We start from the raw sequence: 26,766 nt of genomic DNA, 5'->3' as shown, positions 1-26,766 counted from the left end.
CGGCAAAACACGGTTTCGGCCAATGAGTTGTCTAAAATCATGCCTTATTCAAGGAACCACCTAAACTTTTTTTATTCCCAATTTTAGCCTATTCCGAAACATGCATCATTCTAGTTTCAAAATCTAAAAATTTGATTTCAAACATGCATTCTATTCTGTTCTGAATTACCATGGCCTTATCTGAGTTGGTTTCATCACACCAAGACTTGAAAGTCCTATTTTTGAGCCATAATACATCATGCATGATTATGTCATCAAAACTCAATTTAGACCGCCCAAACATGCAAATAGTATAAGAGATTTTATATTCCAAAAACTATGCAAAATTTCTCATCCTTTCAATAGACATGTGGTGGTCATGTAATCTTTAACAAACGATGAAACTCTTTTCATTATATGATTATATTAAACATTTATCAACATAAACCACCCTGTCTTTTGAAATCAAATTCATAATCCAAATATAACATTACTTAAGGCATTTCATAACATGCTTTTCAAGATGCATTCAAAACAATCCATAGCATATCATAAGTAGAGGTAAAATCATATTAAGAGAGGGATTTTTCATGAGTCATGCTCTCAATTCAAACACCAACCTTTAAAAACATGCTTAAATATATATATACTTTGAAATCAATTTGGGGGAAGGCCTAAAGACCAAAATAATATCATCAAGGCTTCTAAAACATGTTTATAATCATAAATCCAAAATCCTTTTCTTAAAATCATGATTTCTAAACCCTTTGCATAATTAAAAGAAGATTTCTGTGCCCATGAGATTTTAGGAAAACCCCACGTACCTCAATTTACGACTCTTGAATGAACTTGTACTTTAGGAATGCTATTCGAACAATTGATAGGTGCTTCTTGTAGCCCTCGCCATGGGAATTCTAAATTTCAAAGAATTATTGAAAACCCATGGTGAAATATTAAGATATTTTGATCTTTGGGTTGAAACCCTAAGAAGTGTTCTTGATGATTTTGAGAGAGAATGACCTTATTTTTGTATTTCGGGGATTTAATTTCGTGTTATGGCTGAATAGGGGGTGGAAAATGCCACTTTTTCCCTTAAAAATACAAAAACAGAACCTGAAAATTGGGTGCGTGCGATAAAGCGTGCGTCACACGCTAATCGCGCAATGCTACTATCTCAGTCACGAAAATGACCATAACATTTTACTCGGGTATTGGATTTTTGTAAAATTGGTATCATTGGAAAGATAATTCGAAGGTATTTTATTTGATATATAGTAGGACCTGTAATTCATCATATACAAAGAGTTATGGTCAATTAAATTTGACCCAAGTTTTGACGTTCACTCAAACTCGAACGATAGGAAAGCTTTCAACTCGTCCTAGAGTTAGAGGACCTCTATGATCTCAATTCATGATAAAATAGATTTCCACACTACATAATTAATTAAAATTCTAAATTTGCATAGGATTTATGGCTTTTTGGATCATTTACGCAAGAAATGACAGTTTTTGTTCTAGCTCAAAATGAGTGGTGTTACAACCTAACATACCTTGATTGTTAATTTCGTGAAGATTATAGGGAATTTTTTGGAACTTAGACTTGACTTGAAGAATCTAGGGCTTGTTCTTGAGAGAATTTTATGAATAAAGAATGTAATTTTGCCCTATTAGGTGTTTAATTTCATGTTATAGCTAAATTGGGTGTGGCAAAAAGGACTAAACTACCCCTAGGTCTCTTTTCCCAGGTAAATAACCCTTGAGGCGTAGTACCCATAAATGAGGAATGGACCTTATGTTGTGACTCCCAAAAATAGGAAACAGACCCCGCGACACGACTCTCAGAAATGGGGACTGGATCTTACGTCGCGTGCTTATTGCAAGACCTTACTGTTTTGGACATCCAAACTCACCCTTACGCTAGTCCAACAATTTTGAAACTCACCCGATATGACCTATTAACATCTCTTATCATGAATCAATTAAAAAATCAACAATGCAAGGCCAAAAAGATCAAAAAATAAAGTCATTGAAATATCAAACCCAAAAGAGAAACTAAGTGCAAATTCTTAGTTGAAATTTTCTAAGTCTAGGACCTCTTTTGGCATGCTACATAGGACTGAAATGACTATAATTTTGTGGGGTCTTACAGTTTGGCATTGAATGCCTTCAATAAATAGTTGAACCACTGCTAATGAGAATAAAGCTTCATGTGTCGGTTTGAAATATGATATATTATATACAAAGGTACTTGAATACATCAAATCAATTAATTATGATTAATCTTCCCTCAAAGTTGGTTCTGAGTCTAGAATCACACATTGTCTATCTAATGATTTTGATGTGCGGTGTACGATTAATGAATAACCATGATGCACAAAGATGGATCCCTCAAAGAAGATAGAGAATGTATGTTAGTTTTCCTAACATAAGGAGGATATTATAAGCATCTAAGAGATATGTGAGGAATTATAATCAGATCCTTATTCAAAATATAATTCAAGTTAAATACCCAAAGCATCTGATATTTAAGTTTCAAGTGCTCTTATTTTGTGTCTCTAAAGGACAAAGTCTACGCATGCGTAAAGCATGACAGACCAATCGATTCTAAATAAAAAAATCCTTGAAAAGGATAGGAGCAAATAATTATAATAAGAAGGCAAGCCTATGACATAACACTTGATGAAACCTTATGAAAGATTCAGGTACCTAAAAGTAATGAAGTAATGAGATCTCAAAATGTTATATCACATTGAGAACCGATACGAAATGATATATCATCAATATCTTTGATATAATATTGGATCAATATTATGAAAGATTACGAGGATCTAAATTCCACGTTTATTTAAGTTTGCTGAGTAGAAACATTTATCAAGTGACATAAAAGGATGCATATTGGTAAGCATAAAACTTATTTGATTTATAGTCTAGACATTTGAAGATGTCACGCTTGAAATATTGAATATTGTCACTTGACAAAATCTATATGAAAACTTTTTAAGGATTTAAAGTGTTTTGTAGCATGTAAAAGTTTTAGGGAAACTTATTTACAATCCTTATATTGTATAAGCATATTTCTTGAAAATTATTAGAACTCTTGGAGAGTTTTCAAAAGAAATAGATTGTTTGCTGACATGAGAAATATACCAAATTAAATTGGTTATGAAGTACCATATCTTAGTGTAATTAATGTACTAATGTATCTTACAAATACTACAAGGCCTGATATAACCTTTTCAATCAATTTGTTAGCAAGGTATATTTTGGAGATCTATAAAGTAGTCTATTGTAGCCACTTTATCGAACCATGTTGAGATAATAGCTATTCATTAAACAAGCAAAGAGTGTGTGTAGTTGAGGTCCAAAAATATCTCATTCAAGAAAAATGTGAGTTGAAATATTACAAAGTACGCACAATCTTATATGAAGATAATGTAGTATGCTAACATAACTTAATGGAGAATCCATAAAAGGAGATAAAATGAATCATATTTCACCAAATCTTTTCTATACACATAAGCTGCAAAAGAGTGGTGATATTAATGTGCAACAGGTTCGTTCAAGTTACAAAGACTGATTTATTCAACAAGTCTCTTCCAATTGCAACTTTCAAGAAGATGGTGCATAAGATCGGGATGCAAAGGTTCATTGATGTTCTCATTAGGAAGAGTTAATACATGCTTTACTATTTTTTTCTTACAAGGTTTTGTCCCACTAGTTTTCCTTATAAGGCTTTTAATGGGGTAACTTATATGTTTATTGTTAGATATGTGTACTCTTTTTTTTTCACTATATTTTTTCCCACTGGGTTGTAAGACCCCACAAAATGCTAAGCTTAATTCATTCCTTTAGGCTTGTCAAGGGGTCCCAGACTTTGAATATTTTAGCTAAGTACTCAGACTTAGTGTCATTTTAATCTACGAAGGTTGGCAGTCTTATTTTGTAACCTTTATATCCATTAAATGTTGATGTTTAGGTTGATTTATGATTAGAAATGTTCGTAGGTGTTTTCGAACAAGTTTTGAATTTTTTGGACTTCGGTTGAAGCGCTTTTGGAATCCCAAAATAGTGAATCAACACAATCTTGGCACACTGTGTCAACTATCGCGTTGGTTACTATTTTCCCCAGCTACCAACATCCAATTCTAGTGAATCAATGCTAACATGGCGCGACACGTTGGCTATCGTGTCAATGCCATCGACTCACCGCATTAACCTGTGCATCGGTAACCCAATTTTCAGTCATTAAAAAACTGCTTTCTTAGGGGTATTTAGGTTTCTCTAGACTATCAGCCCCTAAAACACGAAATTAAACTCCTTATAGAGTAAATATAGTTATTTTTTCTCAAATTTGCTCAAGAATAAAACCTTAGAAGATCTAATTTCAAGTCAAGAACTCAAGATTCAACCATAAGCTTTCAGAAATTCATCAACAAAGGTATGTGAAGTGTTTATCCAAGGGTTTCTTCCACCCTTGGAGCCCAAGAATCTCTTTTGAACTTCAAATAATTGATTTTATGATTTCCATGGTTGGAATTAAAGTGTATCCTTGATTGCTATTTGGATTAAGTTCCTAATTCATGATTATATATATGTATCTCATGTGAAATTGATCATTATGTGTGTAGATTCATGTAAATCTATGATAAATCCTTGACTTGTGAAATTAGAGATGAATTATGATGCTCACTTTTTATTCAATACTATGTTCATATACTAAGCTCACCAAGTGCTTGATAAATGTCCATGTGTACTATTAAGAGAACAAAATCATGTCATGTTAGCTTATGTGCAAGTTATATCATGCAAGTGTTTGTCAGAATGTCCCAATTAATGAATGATGATCAAGTTCATAGTTTACATGTTTCATGTTATATTGTGTATCTTAATTTATGCTGTCGAGTCCTGGGGTACTTGTACCTAACAATTTAGCTGATTACCTAGAGACTTCGTCAGTTCTATAACAGTATCAGTCACGACATGATCAGTAGTACTCTCAGTCAGTTATAGAACTTAGGAAAAACTCAGTAGAATCCATATTAGTCCAGTCTAATTCAGTATCCAGTTTAGACCTCGGTAAATTTAGTTAGCTAACAGAATGCAGTAGTATTCTGTCAGTCAACACAACTCAGTTAACTTAGTATAGTTTAACTAAATAGTAATCTTAGTAACCACTCAGTCCAGCCTAGTACAGACTAGAAATTAGTTCAATGTCCATTTAGTTGGGAGTAGGATTCAGCATCGAGTTAACCCAGGGATGGGGGCATTCCTGTCAGTAGAGGGTTTGACCCTTAGCAGCAATCCCTGCATTAAAAAACAATGTAGCCAGTGTAGGTTGAGGTATCTTTCTGCCAGATATTATGAGGGTTGATACTTCTCATCCGAGTTATTCTGCCAGCGAGGTTTAACGTAGAAGCTTTTTGTTAGAGAAGGTTAACTCACAGCTTGTCCTTACCCGTGGCACGATATTGACACCCTTCCAACTGGGGTTATAGGTTGGACCCTAAATCAGTTAGAGAAGGGGCATGTCGGTTAGATGACTACCTCCTACAGTCTCTGTTCTAGTCTCAGTCTCAGAATAGAACTCGGTTCAGTTCTATAGATTCAGGACTATCAGACATAGCCACTCAATTCAGTATGAAACTCAGTATAGTTCCACAGTATTCAGAACTGTCAGACACAGTCATTCAAATAATCAGTAATATAGTATTCATAAACTCAGATATCGGTTATCAGTATTATGATTCAGTACTCAGTATTAGCACAATCTCAGCTACAGTCTTTGTATTTATGCATGTACTCTTACTAAGTCATACTCATGTTATTTAATTATTATCATGCATTTATATGAACCCATGTATATCAACCTACCTCACTGAGCATACCAGTATATTCAAAGTACTGACGCATGCTTTTCTTTGTGCTATGATGTCGTATATCATAGGTTCAGATGCACAGGCTCTAGAGCACCCTTAGCAGTTCAGATTCTCAGCTTCCAGAGTAGTGGTGTGTCCTCATAGTTCGGAATCATGCATATTGTTTATAGTACTTCAATTTTATTTTAGTAGATGGAGTTAGTTAGGGGTTTGTCCCATCTACTCCACAGTTTAGACAGTTAGAGGCTTTTTTAGACTATAGTATTTTCAGATAGTTGTTCAGTTTTTCAGTACTTATATTCAGTTTTGGTATTTTTATACTGAATTTAGATTTATTTATAGATTTGAACCTTATGGAATATGTTTTCACCTATTTTTGTAATCATTACAGTATCTATTACATAGTTATTGCAGCAGGTACCAGTCATGGGTTAGTTTGTGTCCTTCAGGATTATGAGCACCGTGTAGCATCCTGGGTACAGACTCAGGGCATTAAAAACTTGGTATCAGAGCCTAAGGTTCAACAGAGTCCTAGGAAGTTTGAATGCCACATCTAGTAGAGTCTTATGTATGGGTGTGTTGTGCACCACATTTATTGACAAGAGGCTACGAGATGTTTTAGGAAACGTTTCCCTTCATTTAGTATTCATGTCTTGCGAGTGAGCATGAGCTCCAGTTACACTTTATTTTTAATCCTAGATTCTCTCCCATTTATAGAATATGCCTCAAAAGAGGACTTAAGAAAGAGGAATGGGAGATCAGTCATCCTCTCAGCCCGTCTATCTAGATCTTTTGGGCGAGCATGTCTCCCGCGCAGAGTTCGAAGAATCCTTCACCTTCATATCTCATTCTGTGGCCACCCAGAATGAATGTCCAATTATAGTTTCAGCCAACCCAGTGGCCAATACTGCTGCTGACAGGATTTGGGACTTCACCCAAATGAACCCTCTATCGTTTACCAGGTCTAAGTCAGATGAGAACCCTCAGGAATTTTTTGATCAGGTGCAGAAGGTTACTGATATTATGGGGGTGATTGCTGTTGAGAGCGCTAAGTTGGCTGCATATCAGTTACAGGATGTGGCTCACTCATGGTTCAAATAGTGGAAGGCAGAGAGGGTCACAGATGCAGGGTCCATAAAATAGGAGGAGTTTGCAGTTACTTTTCTAGATAGGTTCTTCCCGCTAGAGTTGAGAGAAGTGAAGGTTTTGGAGTTTATAAACCTGAAGCATGGCAATATGACTATAGGAGTATTCTCTCAAGTTTACTCAATTATCCAAATATGCCCAACATGTTGTAGAAGATAGCAGAGCAAAGATGAGTAAGTTTGTGTCAGGAGTGTTTAGCAGCGTGGTCAAAGAGTATAGGATCGATGCTTATTAAGGAGATGGACTTATCTAGGATTATGGTACATGCTCAATAGATAGAGGAGGCTAATAATAATGAGAGAGAGAGGGAGAATAAGTGGGCAAAAATAGGTAGTTTCAATTTCCCTCAGCCTAAGTTAGAGGGTGGGAATCATTCTTAGTTTTACCTAAAATCCTCAGTTCTATCTCCTTTCTCAGCCAGTGATCTAGTGCCAAAATTTAGAGATGGCAACTGAGATAGGACATCAGGCCCTAAACCCTAGGGCAGTGTTAGTAGTACCCAAACTAATCCCCTTTGCCAAAAGTACAATAGAAACCACCAGGGTATCTGTAGAGCTGGCATTGATGTGTGTTTTGGATATGGAAAGCCAGGAAATAGAGTCAGACAGTGTCCTCAGGTGGATTCACAAAGTCAGCATAACCATCCCCCAGCTCAGTCCGATCGTTTGAATCAGCAGGGTGCCTCTTCCAGTGCCATCAGTAGGCAACACCCAAACAAACTCTATGCTCTTCAGTCCCGATAGGATCAGGAAAGTTCCCCTGATGTGGTCACTGGTACGTTACAATTTTTCCATTTACATATTTATGCTTTGTTAGATCCAAGAGTTTTTTTGTTTTTGTTACTCCATATTTAGTAGTTGATGTCAGAGTCAGTCCTAAAATCTAGCAGAGCCCTTTTTAGTTTCTACCCCAGTGGGTAAATCTATCATAGCCCAGCAGGTATACAAAACTGTCCGATTATGATACTCAGACAGTCACTTCAATAGATTTAGTCAAATGAAAGATGATTGATTTTGATGTCATTCTCGACATAGATTGGCTTCATTCCTGCTATGTCTCAGTCGACTACAGAAATAGAATTGTCCAGTTTCAGTTTTCAAATGAACCCGTCCTAGGGTGGTAGGGTAGTACTTCAGCACTTAGGGGTCAACTTATTTTTTACCTTTGGGCTAGAAAGATAATATCTAAGAGATGTGTCTACCATCTCGTTCGAGTCCAGGACTCTTGTTCAGAAACCCCTACTCTTGAATTAGTATCAGTAGTATGTGAATTGCAGATATATTTACCGAAGATCTTCTCGGAGTTCCTCTTTAAATGGAAATTGATTTTGGAATTAATCTTCTCCAAGATACTAAGCCTATATCTATCCCTCCATATAGAATGGCTTCAGCAGAACTCAGAGAATTAAAGGAATAGTTAAAGGATCTCTTAGATAAGGGATTCATCAGACCTAGTGTGTCCTCTTGGGGCACACCAGTTTTATTCATGTGTAAGAAATATGATTCTCTCAGAATGTGCATAAATTACTGTTAGTTAAACAAAGTTACAGTCAAGAACAATTATCCACTTCCCAGAATTGATGACTTATTTGACTAACTTCAGGGTTCCAACTATTTCTCTAAGATAGACCTCAGATCAGGCTATCATCAGCTCAGAGTCAGGGAATGTGACATCCCAAAAATAGCTTTCAAAACTTAGTACGGTCACTTTGAATTTTTAGTCATGTCCTTTGTTCTTACCAATGCCCTAGAAGCCCCCATGGACTTGATGAACCGTGTATTCAAGCAGTACTTAGATATGTTCATCATAGTCTTCATAGATGACATTCTTGTTTACTCTCGTAGTGAACACGATCATGCAGATATCTCAGAATAGTATTACAGACTCTCAAAAACCATTAGCTATTCGCCAAATTTAGTAAGTGCAAATTTTGGCTAAAGCCAGTAGCATTCCTTGGCCATATAATTTTCGATGATGGCGTTAGAGTTGATCCCCAAAAGACTAAATCAGTGAAAAACTGGCTCAGGCCTATCTCCCCATCAGATATAAAAAATTTCTTTGGTTTGGCTGGCTATTACTGATGGTTTGTTGAGGGATTTTTGTCTATTTCATCCCCTATGTACAGATTGAATCAGAAGAAAGTAAAGTTCCAGTGGTCAGATTCTTGTGAGAAGAGTTTTTAGGAGTTGAAGACTCGACTCACCACAGTTCCAGTGTTGACCCTACCAGATGGTTCCGGTGGTTTTGTTGTGTATTATGATGCTTCTAGAGTAGGATTGGGTTGTGTTTTGATGCAGAGAGGTAAGGTCATAGTCTATGCCTCTAGAAAACTTAAGCTTCATAAGAAGAACTATCCTACTAATGATCTTGAGTTAGCAGCAGTAGTTTTTGCCTTAAAGATTTAGAGGCATTACTTGTATGGTGTGCACGTTGATGTGTTCACTAATCATAAGTGACTGGAGTATGTGTTCTCTCAGAAAGACCTCAACCTCCGTCAGAGAAGGTGTTTGGAATTATTGAAAGAATATGACATGAGTGTTCTATATCATCCGGGCAAGGCCAATGTAGTGGCTAACACTCTTAGTAGAATGTCTATGGGTAGTGTTTCCCATGTTGAGAAAATAAGAAAAAGTTAGCCCAGGAAGTTTGATGATAGGCGAAATTACGCGCCTATATCAATATATTTTGCCCATATTTTAGCCTAGTTTCGAGAACTAATTATCTATTTCGTACACTTTTAGTCCTTTTTCCTGTAAATGAGCTAACAAATGTGATTAGGAAAGTTTCAGGTATAAATGATGCAAAATACAGCAATTTATGGCTTACTTGACGCAAAAGAAAGCTCACAAACGAGATGGAAAGGAGCTGGACGCATAAAGGACTAAATCTGCTGCATGGAAAATCTGTCCCGGGCTAAAACAGCATTTCTGAAGACTTTGGGACTTACAGACACAAAGCTGGATTTTTGCCATAATACATTAACCGAGTGCAATTAGGTTATGTGTTTCATCATTCTATTTGGATTATAATTTTGTAACCTTACCCTAGTACAATTGGGTCAAGGATTTCATTAGTATATTAGGATTTGGTTATTTATTTTATTAGTTTAGTAGGAGTAGGATAGGAGTATTATAAATACCCTATCATGTTAGAGATTTAGGAGGGGAGGAGACATTCTGACAATTCATTCATCTCCTTACAATTAAGACATCTTCCTACAACCCATTCTCAATTCTTCATTCTTCTACTCTTAAATTCCACAACAAGAGAATCGTTACTTGCTACGGAATCACTAAAACCACACGCCAAACACCTACTATTCACGCCATCCACCATGCAAAACGTGATATCCTTCGCATTCATGGGTAACTAAATCTCTTAGTTGGGGTTATGGAAGCCGAATGAGTTACTATCTATAGCTATGAGTTTGTGAGTTCAAGACAAGTATATTGCTTATATCATTATTCTCTTCATCTTAAATCTACATTCTTTGCGGTTCAAACACAAGAACACGCCATTCTAACATCTAACCTGTTCGAGAGAAAGGTTATTTGTCTAGAAAAGAAGACGCATAGACCAACGCCAGTCTAACATCTGACTTGTTCGAGAGAAAAGTTATTTGTCTGGAAAAGAGATAATGTCAAGGTAGTAGGACACCCTTTCCTATTAAAAAGCTAGTGCCGTACCTGGACTAACTTCTTGGAGAATTCGTACCGTTAGTCACGCTTTAAGCTCGAGAGAGTTAAAGTGAAATAGTCCTTGTTTAGGTCGAGAGACGCTTGGATTTACCATCGACTACAATTCTCTATAAGCAATTACATGTCAAGACTCTACACACTCATAGCCAATAGAGACGTATACCTCAGAAGGTGGACATAACCCCAACGCCTCAATTCTCATTGTTTACAACACACGTGACAATCTCTCTTTATTTTGCTATTTTCAGTTCTTACATTCTTGTTTTGGTTACATACTACAATCCCCCCTTTCCTACGAGACTTGCACTAAAAGTCTAGTAATTTCTCTTGCTTGTTGGCCAAGCTATTCTCTGTGGGATCGATACCCAACCCAGGTTGGGTTCTATATTTGCTAACGACCGCTTTACACTCCCACGAGAGCTGTAGATTGAGCGTTATCAAAGTTCATCAGCTAGCCCGATTAGGTGTTCACTTAGTCAATTCAGCAGAAGGTAGTGTATGGGTGTAGAGTAGGTCAAAATCATCCCTAGTTTCCAAAGTGAAGAAAAATAGGATAGGGATCCCAGTCTAGTCCAGTTAAAGGAATCAGTCAGAAATCAGAAGGTAAAGGTTTTCTCCCAAGGGGGAGATAGTGTTTTACGTTGTTGGGGTCGTCTGTGTGTGCCAGGTGTAGATGAATTGAGGTAGAAAATATTGCAGAGGCGCATGGTGCGCATTAATCTACTTATACAGGGGCCACGAAGATGTACAACAATTTGCGGAAGATCTATTGGTGGAGTGGGATGAAAAGAGACATTGCAGAGTTTATGGATAAGTGCTTAACATATCAGTAGGTTGAGATTGAGCATCAGAAGCCTAGTGGGTTCATGCAGGAGTTCACTATTCCCACCTGGAAATGGGAGAAAGTGAATATGGACTTTGTGACGGGCTTGCCTCGTACTCGTCGTCAGCATGATTTTGTTTGGGTTATTATAGACAGGATGACCAAATCAGCTTATTTCCTTCCAATTCATAGTCCTATTCAGCCGAGGATTATGCCAAACTTTATATTAGGGAGTTGGTCAGATTACATGGTATTCTGTTGTCCATTATCTCAGAGAGAGGTTCCCAGTTCACCTTTTATTTCTGGAAAGCATTCCAAAAGGGTTTTGATACCCGATTTCATCTCAGTACAGCCTTTAATCCTCAGATAGATAGTCAAGCATAAAGGACCATTCAGACCTTAGAAGAAATGCTATGAGCATGTACGTTAGAATTTAAAGGTAGCTGGGAAGACCACTTGCCTTTGATTGAGTTCGTATATAACAATAGCTATCACTCCAGTATTCAGATGGATCTGTTTGAGGCGCTTTATGGGAGGAGGTGTATATCTCCCCTTAGTTGGTTTGAAGTGGGTGATGCTGCAGTGGTAAGGCCTAACTTGGTGTTTGATACCTTAGAGAAGGTCTAGTTTATTAGGGAAAGGCTTAAGATAGCTCAGAGTTGACAAGGCTTAAGATAGCTCAGAGTTGACAAAAATCATACGCAGATATGTACAGAAAGGATCTCGAGTTTGAGATTGGTGTCTATGTGTACTTTAAGATCTCTCCTATGAAAGGAGTGAAGCATTTTGGCAAGAAAGGGAAACTTAGTCCTCGATATGTTGGTCCTTGCCAAATTCTCAACCGTTTTGGAATGGTAGCTTATGAGATTGAGTTACCTTTGGATTTATCTTAAGTCCATCCATTATTTCATGTCTCCTTGCTGAAGAAATGAATAGGTGACCCATCAGTCATAGTCCCTATTAAGGGCATAGATATTCAGAACAACCTCTCTTATGAAGAGATCCCACTCGAAATCCTTGACTATTAGATTCGTAGAATAAGGAACAAAGAAGTTCCTCTAGTGAAAGTTCTTATGCGGAAATAGCCCATTGAGGGAGCTACTTGGGAAATAGAAGCAGACATGTGAACCAAGTATCCTCATCTATTCTCTGCAAATCCAGACTCAGCTCAAGGAAATAGTATCTATAATCTTAATCAGTTTCATGTTCAGATGTCAGTTATAAACTTGGTATCAATTACCATTACATGTTTAGTTATACGTTCATGAGCCAGTCCAGTCATGTACCCATGCATCAGATATGCCTGTTCAGTATATAGATTCAGTTTATTAGTAATCCCACTCATGCATTTATGAATTATGTTTAGCTATATCCATGCATCAGATATGCATGTTCAGTATGATAATTAAGAATACCAGTAATTTCAATCATATAGTCATGTTCCAGATGTTCAAGTCCAGTAAGTAAGTCAGCCTCTCAGTATTTTCAGTATCAGTAGTCTCATTCGAGGATGAATGTTTCCCAAGGGGGAGATAATGTAAGACCCTACAAAATCCTAAGATTAATTTAGTCCTTTAGGCTTGTCAAGGATCCCAGACTTAGAATATTATAGCTAAGTACACAAACATAGTGTCATTTTAACCTACAAAGGTTGGTAGTCTTATTTTGCGACCTTTACGTCCATTAAATATTGATGTTTAGGTTGATTCATGATAAAAAATATCCGTAGGTGTTTTCGGAAAAGTTTTGGATTTTTTGGTCTTCTTTTGAAGCTCCTTTGGAATCCCAAATTAGTGAATCAACGCGATCTGGGCGCACCGCATCGACTATCACATTGATTATTATTTTCCCCAGCTACCAGCGCCTAATTCCAGTGAATCGACACAAACGTGGTGCAATGCATTGGCTATCCGTTGATACCATCGACGCACCGCGTTGACCTATGCTTCGGTAACCCAATTTTCAGTCATTAAAAGACCACATTCTTGGGGGTATTTAGGTCTTTTTCCCTCGTCTCTCATCCCCCAAAACATGGAATTAAACTCCCGTTATTTTTTCTCAAATTTACTCAAGAACAAAACCCTAGAAGATCCAATTTCAAGTCAAGAACTCAAGATTCAACCATAAGCTTTCAGAAATTCATCAACAAAGGTATGCAAAGTGTTCATCCAAGGGTTCCTTCCACCCTTGGTGCCCAAGAATCTCTTTTGAACTTCAAGTAATTGATTTTATGATTTCCATGGTTGGAATTAAAGTGTATCCATGATTGATATTTGGATTAAGTTCCTAATTCATGTTTATATATATGTATCTCATGTGAAATCGATCATTATGTGTGTAGATTCATGTAAATCTATGATAAACCCTTGACTCGTGAAATTAGAGATGAATTATGATGCTCACTTGTTGTTCAATACCTTGTGCATATACTATACTTACCATGTGTTTGATAAATTGTCCATGTGAACTATTAAGAGAATGCAATCATGTCAAGTTAGCTTATGTGCAAGTTATAACATGCAAGTGTTTGTCAGAATGTTCCAATGAATGAATGATTATCAGGTTCATAGTTTGCATGTTTCATGTTATGCCATGTCTCTTAATTTATGCTATCGAGTCCTGGGTGTATTTGTACCTAACAATTCAGTCACGACATGATTAATAGCACTCTTAGTCAGTTACAGAACTTAGGAAAAACTCAGTAGAATCCATATTAGTCCAGTCTAATTCAGTATCCAGTTTAGACCTCGGTAAATTCAGTCAGCTAATAGAATTCAGTAGTATTCTATTAGTCAACACAACTCAGTGAACTCAGTATAGTTCAGCTAAATAGTAATCTTAGTAACCGCTCAGTGCATCCTAGTACAAACTAGAAATCAGTTCAGTGTCCATTCAATTGGGAGTAGGATTCAGCACCGAATTAACCCAGGGATGGGGGCATTCCTGTTAGTAGAGGGTTTGACCCTTAGCAGCAATCCCTACGTTATAGAACTACATAGCCAGCGTAGGTTGAGGTATCTTCCTACCAGACATTATGAGGGCTGATACTTCTCATTCAAGTTATTCTGCTAGCAAGGGTTGACGAAAGAGCTTCCCATCAGAGAATGTTAACTTATAGCTTGTCCTTACCCGTGGCCCGATATTGAACCCTTCCAACTGAGGTTACAATTTGGACCCTAAATCAGTTAGAGAAGGGGCATGTTGGTTAGATGATTACCTCCCATAGTCTCAGTTCTAGTCTCAGTCTCAAAATAGAACTCGGTTTAGTTTTATTGATTAAGGACTATCAGACATAGTCACTCAACTCAGTATGGTTCCACAGTATTCAAAACTGTCAGACACAGTCATTTAGATAATTAGTAATATAGTATTTGAAAACTCAGATATCAGTTATTAGTGTTCCAATTTAGTACTCAGTGTTAGCACGATCTCAGTTACCCTCGATCTATTCATACATGTACTCTTACTCAGTCATACTCATGTAATTCAGTTATTATCGTGCATGCATATGAACCCATGCATATCAGCCTTACTGAGCATACCAGTACATTCAAAATACTGTCGAAAGCTTTTCATTGCGCTATGATGTCATAAATCATAGGTTCAGACGCACGGGCTCCAGAGCATCCTTAGTAGTTTAGATTCTAAGCTTCCAGAGTAGTGGTGAGTCCTCATAGTTTGGGCACATGCTTATTGTATATAGTACTTCAGTTTTATTTCAGTAGATGGAGTTAGTTGGGAGTTTGTCCTATCAACTCTACAGTTCAGACAGTTAGAGGCTTTTTCAGAATAGAGTATTTTCAAACAGTTGTTCAGTTTTTCAGTACTTATATTTAGTTTTGGTATTTTGATACCTTATTCAGATTTATTTATTGATTTGAACCTTATGGCATATGTTTCTTCCTATTTCTGCAATCATTACAGTATTTATTACACAGTTATTGTAGCAAGTACTAGTCATGGGTTAGCTTGTGGTCCTTCCGGATTATAAGCACCGTGTAGCATCCAAGGTACACACTTGGGGCGTTACATGGGTTTTTCTAGTAAGATTTTAACGAGGTACATTATCTATAAATTGGACATTCAAGGGGGAGTGTTATAAATTTACTTACATTATAGTGAATGTGTATCAAGGATCTATCATGATCTAGTTGATATCTATTAGGATTTGAAGTATCTATCTTTTAGTGAGAAACTAGGAGTAAATTTTTCCTATAAATAGAAGGCTTACTTAATTGTAAATCATCCTTAAAGAGAAACAAGAATTACTATCTATTCTCTCTCTAATCTTGTTCTTCTTTACTTTATTTTTCATAACAACATGAAATTTTTTTCCTTTTTTGCCTTCAGTTTTATAAAAAATTTCCTGTAGATTTTACTATGAACACCCTTATTGATTATCAACACATTCCATTATCAAAAAATGGATGCAGTAAATACATACATCACATCTATACCAAAACTAGTATAATCATAAAGATAAATACCATTCTCACCATTTAATTTCATGTGTCACTCTTTGAATTACTGTGATTTTTATGAATCAATTCTAAAACACTCCTTAATTGTTCAGTCGCTACAAATTAATTCACTAACAACAAAAGAAAAATTGTAAAAATAAATTCTTTCTAGTTATATTGAGGTAGTGTTCTTTTTGGGATGGAATAATAAAATGAAATGGAGGGAGCAATAAATTTCCAACTTTTTTGCATAAAAACACAAATGGCATAAGCAATTTATCAAGTTTCACATAAGTATCACGTTTATTGTGCTAGATTTTGTCTTTAAATGAAATGGTTGAATTATATCTTTATTGTGTTAAGAAGAAAAGGAATATAAAGAGAGAGAGAGAGATAGAGATATAGAAAGCAATGAAAAAAAGACAATGACAAATTTACTTTACTATTTCTCACTCATCGGAGGTCTCGGTGGAGGCGGTGGGGGATGAAGGCAGTGGAGGCTTCAATGACATTGGAGAAGGAGGAGGAGGATGCAGAGAATCATCGTCTTCTGGTGTCGGAACTTCGGCTAATAAGGAATACATCATGAAATCAGCTGAACAACTTGTGCTTGATCTGGGCAATCTTGATCTTCGTGAAAATACTCTTCTAGAGCTTTTTAAGGTTTATTTTGCTTATTTTCAAAGATTTACTTTTATGTTTTGTTTTACTGTTGTATCATTTTTATTATTTATATCAACTTCTATGGCATGATTTTGTATAATTCAGTTATAAAATTCTGGTAAAGGGTTTAGGGTTTTCATGTAGTTAGATTATCTAAAAATTGAGATTGAAAATTTAGATGCTTATTGAGAATAGTAGGATAAACAAGAGGTCCAATGGTTTATTTCCATGTTTTTTTATATTGTTGTATTGTTTTATTCAGTCTATCAACTCATCGGGGATAGTTTTGTATAATTCAGTTTTGGATTAAGGTAAAGTTTTATCTAATTAATAGTTTAGGACTTAGGGTTTCTTCTATGACTTATGGATATAGTTTGAGAATATTATAAATATTAAGATGTTAGGTTTTGGTAACTATTAGATGCTTATCACTTCAGAGAGAGGAATTATAATTGGATTCACCAAAAACTGAGATGATAAATGATGATGTTGTCGACTGCCAAATGTACTCAGATGCTTGTTGAGAATTGGAGAAAAAAGTTGACAGGTTAATTTCCATGTTTTATTTTAATAAAATATTTTTTATTCCCTTTATACACTTGTCGGGTATGATTTTGTGTAATTGAATTCTGGATTATGGTAAAGTTCTCTATAATTGCGAGTTTAGGACTTAGGGTTTTTCTGTATAAACTCTCAATTTTATAGAACTTTAACGCAGTTTCAAAATTGAATTACACAAAATCATGCCCGAGGATTCTATAGAAAGAATAAAACAATAGACTGTCAAATGAAGCATGACAATAAACCATTGAAGTGAAAAGAATAAACCTTAGAAAGATCTAGAAGAGGGGTTTCATGAAGATTAGGGTTGTTTAGATCAAGCACAAGCTGATCAGCCCCTATACTCCTATTTTGTTTCTCACCACTCTTCAACAATGTGCTCATACCACCATATAATGTGGCATTTTGGACTCGTAACCATTATGTAGTTCTACAAAATAGTATTAAGATTTACCTAAAAAGATTTATTGCCTTTGTTTTCCTTTTCCAGAAGAGGAAACTTTTTCAAAATTTGGCTGTTAGGATTTGTCCTAAATTTCTACTTTACTTGAATTCTACCATAATTGTGTTTTTACTTCGGTAAGATTTTCTTAGTGAAAAAGGTTTCCTCGTAAGAAAAAATCTCTTCCACAATTGATTAATTCTTTCTCGAAGGAGAAGTTTTGGACTTTTATAATAGAAGATTTTTCTTCTCATACAACAACATAATAGCATTCACATAGTAGTCGTTTTAGAGAGTCTTGTTTAGGGGAATATTTTCTCCTTATCGATTTTATGCTTTTTGATTAAGTTTTTAATATGTTGTCCAGTTGGTCAAACCTTATCAGTAATATTATGTTTTGGTATAGCTTTATTTGTCATCTGATTTATCACCGACTTGATTTGCAATTTTTAAGCTCTCACACAACATCCTATCAATTTCGAACCCAACAAGTGATATCAACGGAAGCTTTTTTCCTTCTTCATCTACTATTTATTTAAAGTATCTGAGTTACTTTTCATTATATGATTTCTTTATAATAATTAAATGTTCAGCATTAGATGTAGAAAATTAAATTCAATATTGAGTTTTTTTATTTCAATATTAGGAGTGGCGGAGAGTGAATGCTGTTGCATTCAATATTGAGTTAGTAGTGAAGTAGTTTTGAGTTTTATTTCTTTCTTGCAAATATATGTTGTTATCATAGTATAATTGCTTTAAATGATTTATATTCCCACTATGTAATCATAGAAATGATTTCTCATTACTTTCTAGAGAAAATTGAAGGAAAGGAGTCTTTTAAGTCTTGAATCAAGGATTGATGATATTGACCAACTTAAAGGGTCAAACATCATTAGGAAACTTAATTAAGTTAATTGTGGACTTGATTAATATTTTCGAAACTTTATAATCTTTCCAAAAATACAAATCAACCCAACCCCCTCCCCTCTTCAATCCAAATCAACCAGTTTCTCTCCCCTCTCTCTCTATAACTTCTCTCAACTCTCTCCAAAATAACAGTTCTGCAAAATTTCTCCCTTCAATCCCCGACGACTTCAACCTCCAGTGACAAATAGTCAGGAAAGTTCCTTTTCGACTTTCAACCATCAATCAACATGAAGACTTCTCCGGCGACAATAACTTCGAGTTCTTCGTCATCCCATTTCTTCTTTCACGGGTAAAAAGTTATGTCTTTTTAGTTATGAAGAAATAGAGGAACTTAAGTCAACTTCTTTTCTAGTATTGGTTAATAATTTCAGTATTTCTTGCTTAAATTTGAAATATGGATTGTATAAAACCCTAATTTCTGGAATTTCTTGTTCTTGTTGTCGAACTGTTAATTCAATTTGTTGGTGATTTTTGGTCACCGTTGATGTTATTAGTGTGTGTGTTTTGTTGGTGTTGCTAAGTTGATTTTTTATTTTTCTTGATAAAAATGGTGTTGCAACATATGAACCATCTGATGCAATAGATGAAATATCTGATTCAACAGATGCAAATCTGATGCAACAATAAAAATCTTATACAACAGACGTTCAATCTAACAAACCATTCATTTGTTGCGATAGATGACTCTTTTGTTTGGAAAAAATCTAACAGATAACTCATTTTACTACAGATAACTTATTTTGCAATAGACGAGTGATTTATTTCAACAGATGAGTGATCTATTTTTTTTATTTTCAACAGATTACTCAACCGCAGCAATATGTTGTTTATAGGCTACAATAGATAACCTACTTGGTGCAACAGATGAGTGATCTGTTTTAATTATTTCCAATGGATTACTCATCTGCTACAATAAGTTGTTTATAGGCTACAACAGATAACCTATCTAGTGCAACAGATGTGTATTATTTCCAACGAATTACTCATCCGCCGCAACAGGTTGGTTAGATGCTACAACAGATATCCTACCTGGTGTAACAGATGAGTGATCTAATTTTATTATTTTCAATGGATTACTCATATGTTGCAATAGGTTGGTTATATATTGCAACAAATAACCTTCATGGTACAATAGATGAGTGGTCTGTTTTTATTATTTCCAATGAATTACTTATTCATTGCAACAGGTTGGTTATATGTTGTAACAGATAACTTTTCTGGTGCAATATATCAGTGATCTGTGTTTACTATTTTCAACAGATTACTCATCCATTGCAACACGTTGGTTATATGTTGCAATAGATAGCCTTCCTGGTGCAACAAATGAGTAATTTATTTTTACTGTTTCTAATGAATTACTCATCCGTTGCAATAAGTTGGTTATATGTTAAACAGATAAACTATATGGTGCAACAAATTAGTCATCTATTTTTATTGTTTCCAACTATTTACTCATTCGTAGCAACAGTCGGTTGTAAGTTACAACAGATAACATACCTGGTACAATAGATGTGTGGTCTATTGGAACTATTATTTTACTGTTGTGTATGTTAGATTTACTGTTATCCCTTTTTAGTGATGCATTAACCAATTATAATCTATATTATGGTCCTATTAATTTAAGATAATATGGCTCCCAAAAGAAAAAAAAACCGAATCAAGTCCAAGTAAAGGAACAAGTGAAGCAGCTATGCTATATCCATCACTCTATGAGCTTGCTTTATAAGTTTTATCTCAATTAGGAGCAGAAGATAATGAACACGGGGAGGAGGAATATCTCAAAAGGGATGATCCAAATACTAATAGCCCTTTCACGGAAGAGTTGGTCAAAATCTTTAGCATTGATTGCTATCCTATTACAATGCAGTGCGATGGTGCCACAGATTTAATGAGTGATTTCGTGGTTAAGTTAGCCATGGGAAAATCTTTCGATGCCTTCAGAAAAATACTGAGAGAAAAAAATTGGATTCTTATTTCAGGGAAAGCTGCTTTGGGTAATATCTTGATTTGCCGGAGAACAGAAATGCTCGATTCCAGATGAAAATGGTATATGATCTTCTCAAGAGTAGGTTTATGTATGAAAACAAAGATAAGATGAATGAGGTATGGATAAATTACTGTGGCATACCTGTTTGTTTTGGTTGGAAGGAGTTTTCCATAGTTACTGGACTAAAATATTATCCTCCTCCTCCTTAAGTTATAATTACTCTGACCCAAAAACAAGTACCCCGCACACCAAAAAAAAGTAAAGGCAAGTTGAGTGATCGTGACGACCTGGTGTCCATTGTTGGTCTAAGCTTCAAAAATAAAAATTTGATAGAAGCGTTGAAAGGTAAAAGACTTTCAAAGAAGCACAAGCAATCATTGTGCTTAGTTTGGTTTGTACGAATATTCTTTGGGCAAAGACGTTAAAAACAACATAGGCCTTAGTTTAATAAATCTCTCTGAGGATCTTGAGGTATTTAACAGCTATCCTTAGGGTTATGAAAGCTTCAAAATGACTGTCAAATATTTGTTAACTCCGTTAACGCCAAAGACAGTCAACTTATGTGGATTTTCATGATAAATATTTCTTTTATTATGATATAATTTATTTTTTTATTCAATAATGCTTTTGATTTATTGGCGTTATGTTATAGGCTTGGGCATTTGAAGCCATTCCTTATTTGAGACGACAAGTGAACTACTAGGAAGAAGTTTCCTCTTCAAGAATCCTGAGATGTTTATCGGCCAAAACTGATAAAAATGCAAAATCTTTTGATCTTTTCAATCCCCCGAAGAAAGCAGTAAGTCTAATTCTAATCAAGTTTTTATTTTAATTAATGATTAGTTTAAATGATTTCATTATTTTTCTAATATATGTACTGATATATTTTAGATTGTCCATCTGTGGCTTGTTCTGACCAATCGAGAGTTGAATATGCCATTTTTTATTACTTTACGGTCTGTGCAAATTTTATCATACTCTAACGTCATTGATAGAATAAAACTGGAATTGTTTAGAGCAACAACCATCACAAGTAAAATAATTTTGGAGGATGGGCTTCTTGTTGTTGATGATGGTAGTGGTAGTGGAGTGGTAGTGTTGCTGCTGTTAGGGATAATGATGCTCCTCTTATAATTTTTGAAATAACAAGCCAATATGATTATGATCATATTGGTTATACAGATTTTTCTCCATATTTTGCCATATCAAGCGAATCTTCTGCATGCAAATGTCAAGACTGCAAGGTGAAACATGATGGAGTGATTAATGTTATTAATGCACTAACTGCTTTTGTAAAGAAAATAACATCTAAGAAGGGTGTCATTCCATCAAACAAGATTTCATATCCATACACTCCACTAGATATCAAGGTGGCTAAGAGGAGAAGGAAAGATATTTCCAAGGCATCATCAAGCATAAAAAAAAGCAAAACTGCAACGCCTCTATATTTATCTTGCACCGTTGTTCAATGTGCAAGGGCCACAGAAGAGATACATGAGCTGAAGAAGGTGAATGTATATCACTTGTTCCAACAAACAAATAGGCACATATCTGTTACAATAGATGATACATCTACTGAAAGTTATCAAACACATATATCCATCAACTGCTTCTAAAGAAGAAGAAAAAGTGGAACCTGTCAGTTCGGGAGAACGGAAGAATTACCCATTTGAAGGGTTGAACATCTCGGATGAGGCTCCAAAAAAACTAACAAAGTTGATCAATGACTATTTAGAATGGATTACCGATGGGATGTTAAAGCATCATGCTGGCAGGTATATAAATCAATTTTAAAAATATTGGTTTATACAATTCTTGTTGTAAGAACATGACATTAACACATATAAATCATCATGTAGAAAACAAAATGATGAATACTACAAAGTGAACGAATTGAGGCTTGATTTTGATATTTCGACTTCGTAGTTCCACATTCCAAAATGAAGAATTGATTCTATTTTATGTCACAGCCCCAAACTTACTGGAATGATGAGATTTAAATGCCATAAATATTACTATTAATTAATACTTTATTTAATTGCATCTGCATATTAATATTTTCATAGCATAATCTAAAATGTTTGATAATATGTGCAGCACATCGATGTCATTTTTTATTACCTCTAAAAAAAGGATAAGTTGTAAATACAAGAACAATACAGATACACGACAGACAATTATTTGTACAAAGTTTACATCAATAATGACTACGATAGGTATTGTCAACAACAACCAGAAGTTTCCCGAAATGAGGAATGCTTAATCAACATCATCAAAGGTTTTAACATTCCAGCTGGCTTACCTTGGCATTTGATCGATAAAGTATACATTCCAATCAATTGTGGTGATAAATTTCATTGGGTGTTGGTTGTCGTCATTCTAAAAGAGAGGCGTATTCGAGTTTATGACTCAATGTCGCGAAGGAGACGTTTCGAGCCATCGTCTGAGATACAAAAGATGGCCAAAATATTGCCTACTTACCTTGATATGAGTGATTTTTTGGACCAAAAGGTTTTTATTGATTGATTGATGATTGAAGCATACAGGGATAAGATGGGTAATCCATTTGATGTACAATATGCTGAAGGAATTTCTCAATAAACCATTGGTAGCCTGTAAGTATAAGTGTCATAATTTAGTTTCATTTCATAAATTTTACAATGCTTACATGAACTTTAAGATATGGATTATCTGTTTTTTTAAAATATAGGGATTGCGGTCTTTTTGTTACAGCTTACACCTAGTATTTGAGTGATGGATTACAAGTATCAAATGATGGATTTGATGTCAGATTACTCTGCCAAAGATATGCTTCTCTTTTATGGAAATACGGAGAACCAAAAGCTCAGAAGTCGTACGCAAGCGACATTAAAGATCCACAATGACCAAAGCCAAATTTCGCAGCACCGAATGAAGAACAAATTATCCATATTGAGTAGATCTTTACAGCTTGAGTCTGTCAATGTAATAACCTATCTTCCTTGGTTTAACTTATTGATTTATTTATAGAGTAGATCATTTGTACCCATAATGATTTTTTTACATTTCATTTATTTGTTGAGTCATTTCATGTAATTTCTGAAGGCTTCAATTTATTTTATACTGTCTATGAATATAATTTAATCCTTAGTTTTGAACATGTCTATTGAAATGGAATACTAGATTCAAATATCGCAACAGATAATACATCCGCTACAACCGATGACATATCTTATCAAATAGATTTAGACATGTGTTGCAACATGTAGGTCATCTACTAAAAATTATATAACAGGTCTTCCTACTTTTTTGATTTATTCCAAAATATTACCTATCAGTTGCAATAGATAGATTATATGTTGCAACATATTGTATATCTATTATGATAGATAGACTGGGAACATCTGTATAATGCAACAGATGACCAACATATTCCAACAGATAATCAATCTATCACAACAGGTACTATATCTATTACAACAGATATACAATCTGTTGCATTATAAAAATTCAACTTTCACTAGACATAAAAATTATTACCACTACAAGCAAAGTGAAGTGGCTTGAAATAAAAAATTGTTATCGTGTTCGTCTCTGTCTTTATACATATTCTTCTTTATACACGGGCTCCAACCATTTAGTTAGGTCATCTGCTAGAAATTATATAATAGGTTTTCCTACTTTTTTGATTTGTTCCAATAGATTACCTTTCAGCTTCAATAGATAGATTATATGTTACAACAGATTATATATCTGTTGCGACAGACAGACTGGGAAATATCTGCATAATGCAATAGATGACCAACATATTTGAACATATAATCAATCTATCACAATAGGTATTATATCTGTTACAACAGATATAAAATCTATTGCATTATAAAAATTCTACTTTCGCCAGACATAAAAATTATTGCCACTACATGTAAAGTGAAGTGGCTTGAAATAAAAAATTACTATCATGTTTGTTTCTGTCTTTGTATACATTTTTATTTATACACTGGCTCCAACCATTTAGTTAGTACCCCATAAGCCCAAAACTCTTGCATCTTTCCCACAATGGCATCGCGCATACCAGTTATTTCTGTGCCATTCAGCAAACACTCAATGTATGCAAGTGAGTACGACCCACACGCTGTAGAGGGTTCTCTGAATCAGTTCACAGATTACCAAGCTAATGCAACTTATGCAACAAACATATATTATGTTGCAACAGAATACCTAGATGTTACAACAGATTACACATCTGTTGCGTAGCTTCTTCTTCATGGAGTAGATAGGAAGGCTAGGTTAGTAAAAGTAAATTTACATTGTCCATATACCACTCATTCGTATTTATCATATTCATGAAGTCTTTGGCGGAAAATGAATGCATGATGTATTATTTTGGAACCTTCGTCTTGTCGATCATGATTTCTTGTAGTTCCTTCTTCTTTTCGCAACCAAGTGCTGCGTATATCTACACCTTCTTCAGCGGCCCTTGAACTTCAACAACTCTTGGAGCGGAAGGAGTTACAATTTTTTTGTTTTCTCAATGGAGAGTATTTGTCAAATGTTTCTTCTCTTCTTCCTAACCCCCACTGTAGGAGTTTATAGCTCCTTCACCTTTTTAGACGGTATGACACCCCTCTTGGATTTCAACTCCTCAGCAGCTTCAGTAATAGCCTTTAGTTTTTTAAGAAGTTTATCCTCTCTTTCCTTGTACACTTTGTATTTTCAATGAGAACATGAGGGTGAATAGGGGTGAGAGGGACCTGTATAAGGGGTGTTTTCAAATGTATTTATTTTTTCCTGAGAAGCACCCGAATCAACAACTTCAGCAACAACACCCTCAGAAGAAGCACCCGGATCTATTGTAGTAAAAGGTTGGTCATGAAGTGCTTCAACATTAGGCTGACCTTGCCTAACTGATCTTCTTATGGCTATTGCTCTAGCCAATTCCTTCTCTATTGACTCCACCGTTGGGTCTGCTTTTGTATCAACAAGACCTAGAGTAATAAAAGAAGTCATCCCCAATTCCTGCTCAGTAGGCACAACCTAAGGATGCACAACCAATAAAAAAGATAAGAGACATTTAATTCATATAATAATAATTTTACAGTTAGTTAGGTTACATGTTAACACAACCAACTTATGCAACAAACGATCTAGCTACTACAACATCTGATCTGTATGTCACAATAGATTGAAAACATATTACATCAGATTACCCATCTATTGTATAATTTGAAATAGATGGGTAATCTGTTGAGTTGGGTTCAAAGGACCAGAGCAAGAAATGGTTAATCTGTTGTGAAATATGGATTGTTTGTTTCAACAGATTACCCATATTTTGCACCAGTTACACTTGACGAGTAATCTGTAGCAACAGACGACCCATCTGTCACAACAGATGACACATTTATTTCAATATCTTTCTTTGTGGCAAATTATTTTAGTTAAAAGAAAGAAGACGCACTGCATCATCCAGAGGGTTAAAGAGACCAGCCTCCTTAATATTTTTGTTGCTTTTCTTTGTAGCCAACCACCTAAGGATCCTTAGATAATAAACCTCATATGGGTAATCCTTGAACTACTTTCAGAGGGGAGGAATGGATTCACATGCCCAAGCCTAAAAAATGTAAATAGAAAGCAAGCAAAAAAGGTCATAATAACTATATTCAATATAAATTAATGGATGAGTAAAAATAGTGATCAATCTTACCATGAAAGCCCAAGGAAAGCTGTATAATATGATCATCTCTGTGGATAGCTTCGTCAGTAAATATTGGACAGTCAAGTAGTAGCTGCCATATCCCCAGGGATAATTGTTGAATTTCTCAAAATCATCTGCAAGCGCGAACAAATCATATTCTATGGCTTTCCTGATTTTCCAATAAAATAGAATGGACAAATCAAACTAAGTACAATTTCTCCCTATAGTGCTTTGGTATATTTTTATTCTTGAGATATGCCATTAAATCCTCTGCTTTGTTGCTACTTCCAACAATGCCCAACAACCTATCTTTTTTTTCCTTGCATTTGTTGGACCTTTTGTGGGGTATTTCCTTGATAAGAGATTCTTCTGGACAATCGCATCTCAAGCCCATCACTATGGCAAACTCTTTCAATCCAAAATAAACCAGCATTCCACAGTAGTTGATACAGATTTCATCTATTTTTTTTTGCTCTTCTTCAAATATTCATCATCCCCTCACGTACTTGATCCTGCACTTGAGAAAACCA

This window comes from Capsicum annuum, chromosome 10, assembly GCF_002878395.1.
Source record: "Capsicum annuum cultivar UCD-10X-F1 chromosome 10, UCD10Xv1.1, whole genome shotgun sequence".
Classification (NCBI taxonomy): Eukaryota; Viridiplantae; Streptophyta; class Magnoliopsida; order Solanales; family Solanaceae; genus Capsicum; species Capsicum annuum.
This window is presented reverse-complemented; position numbering follows the sequence as displayed.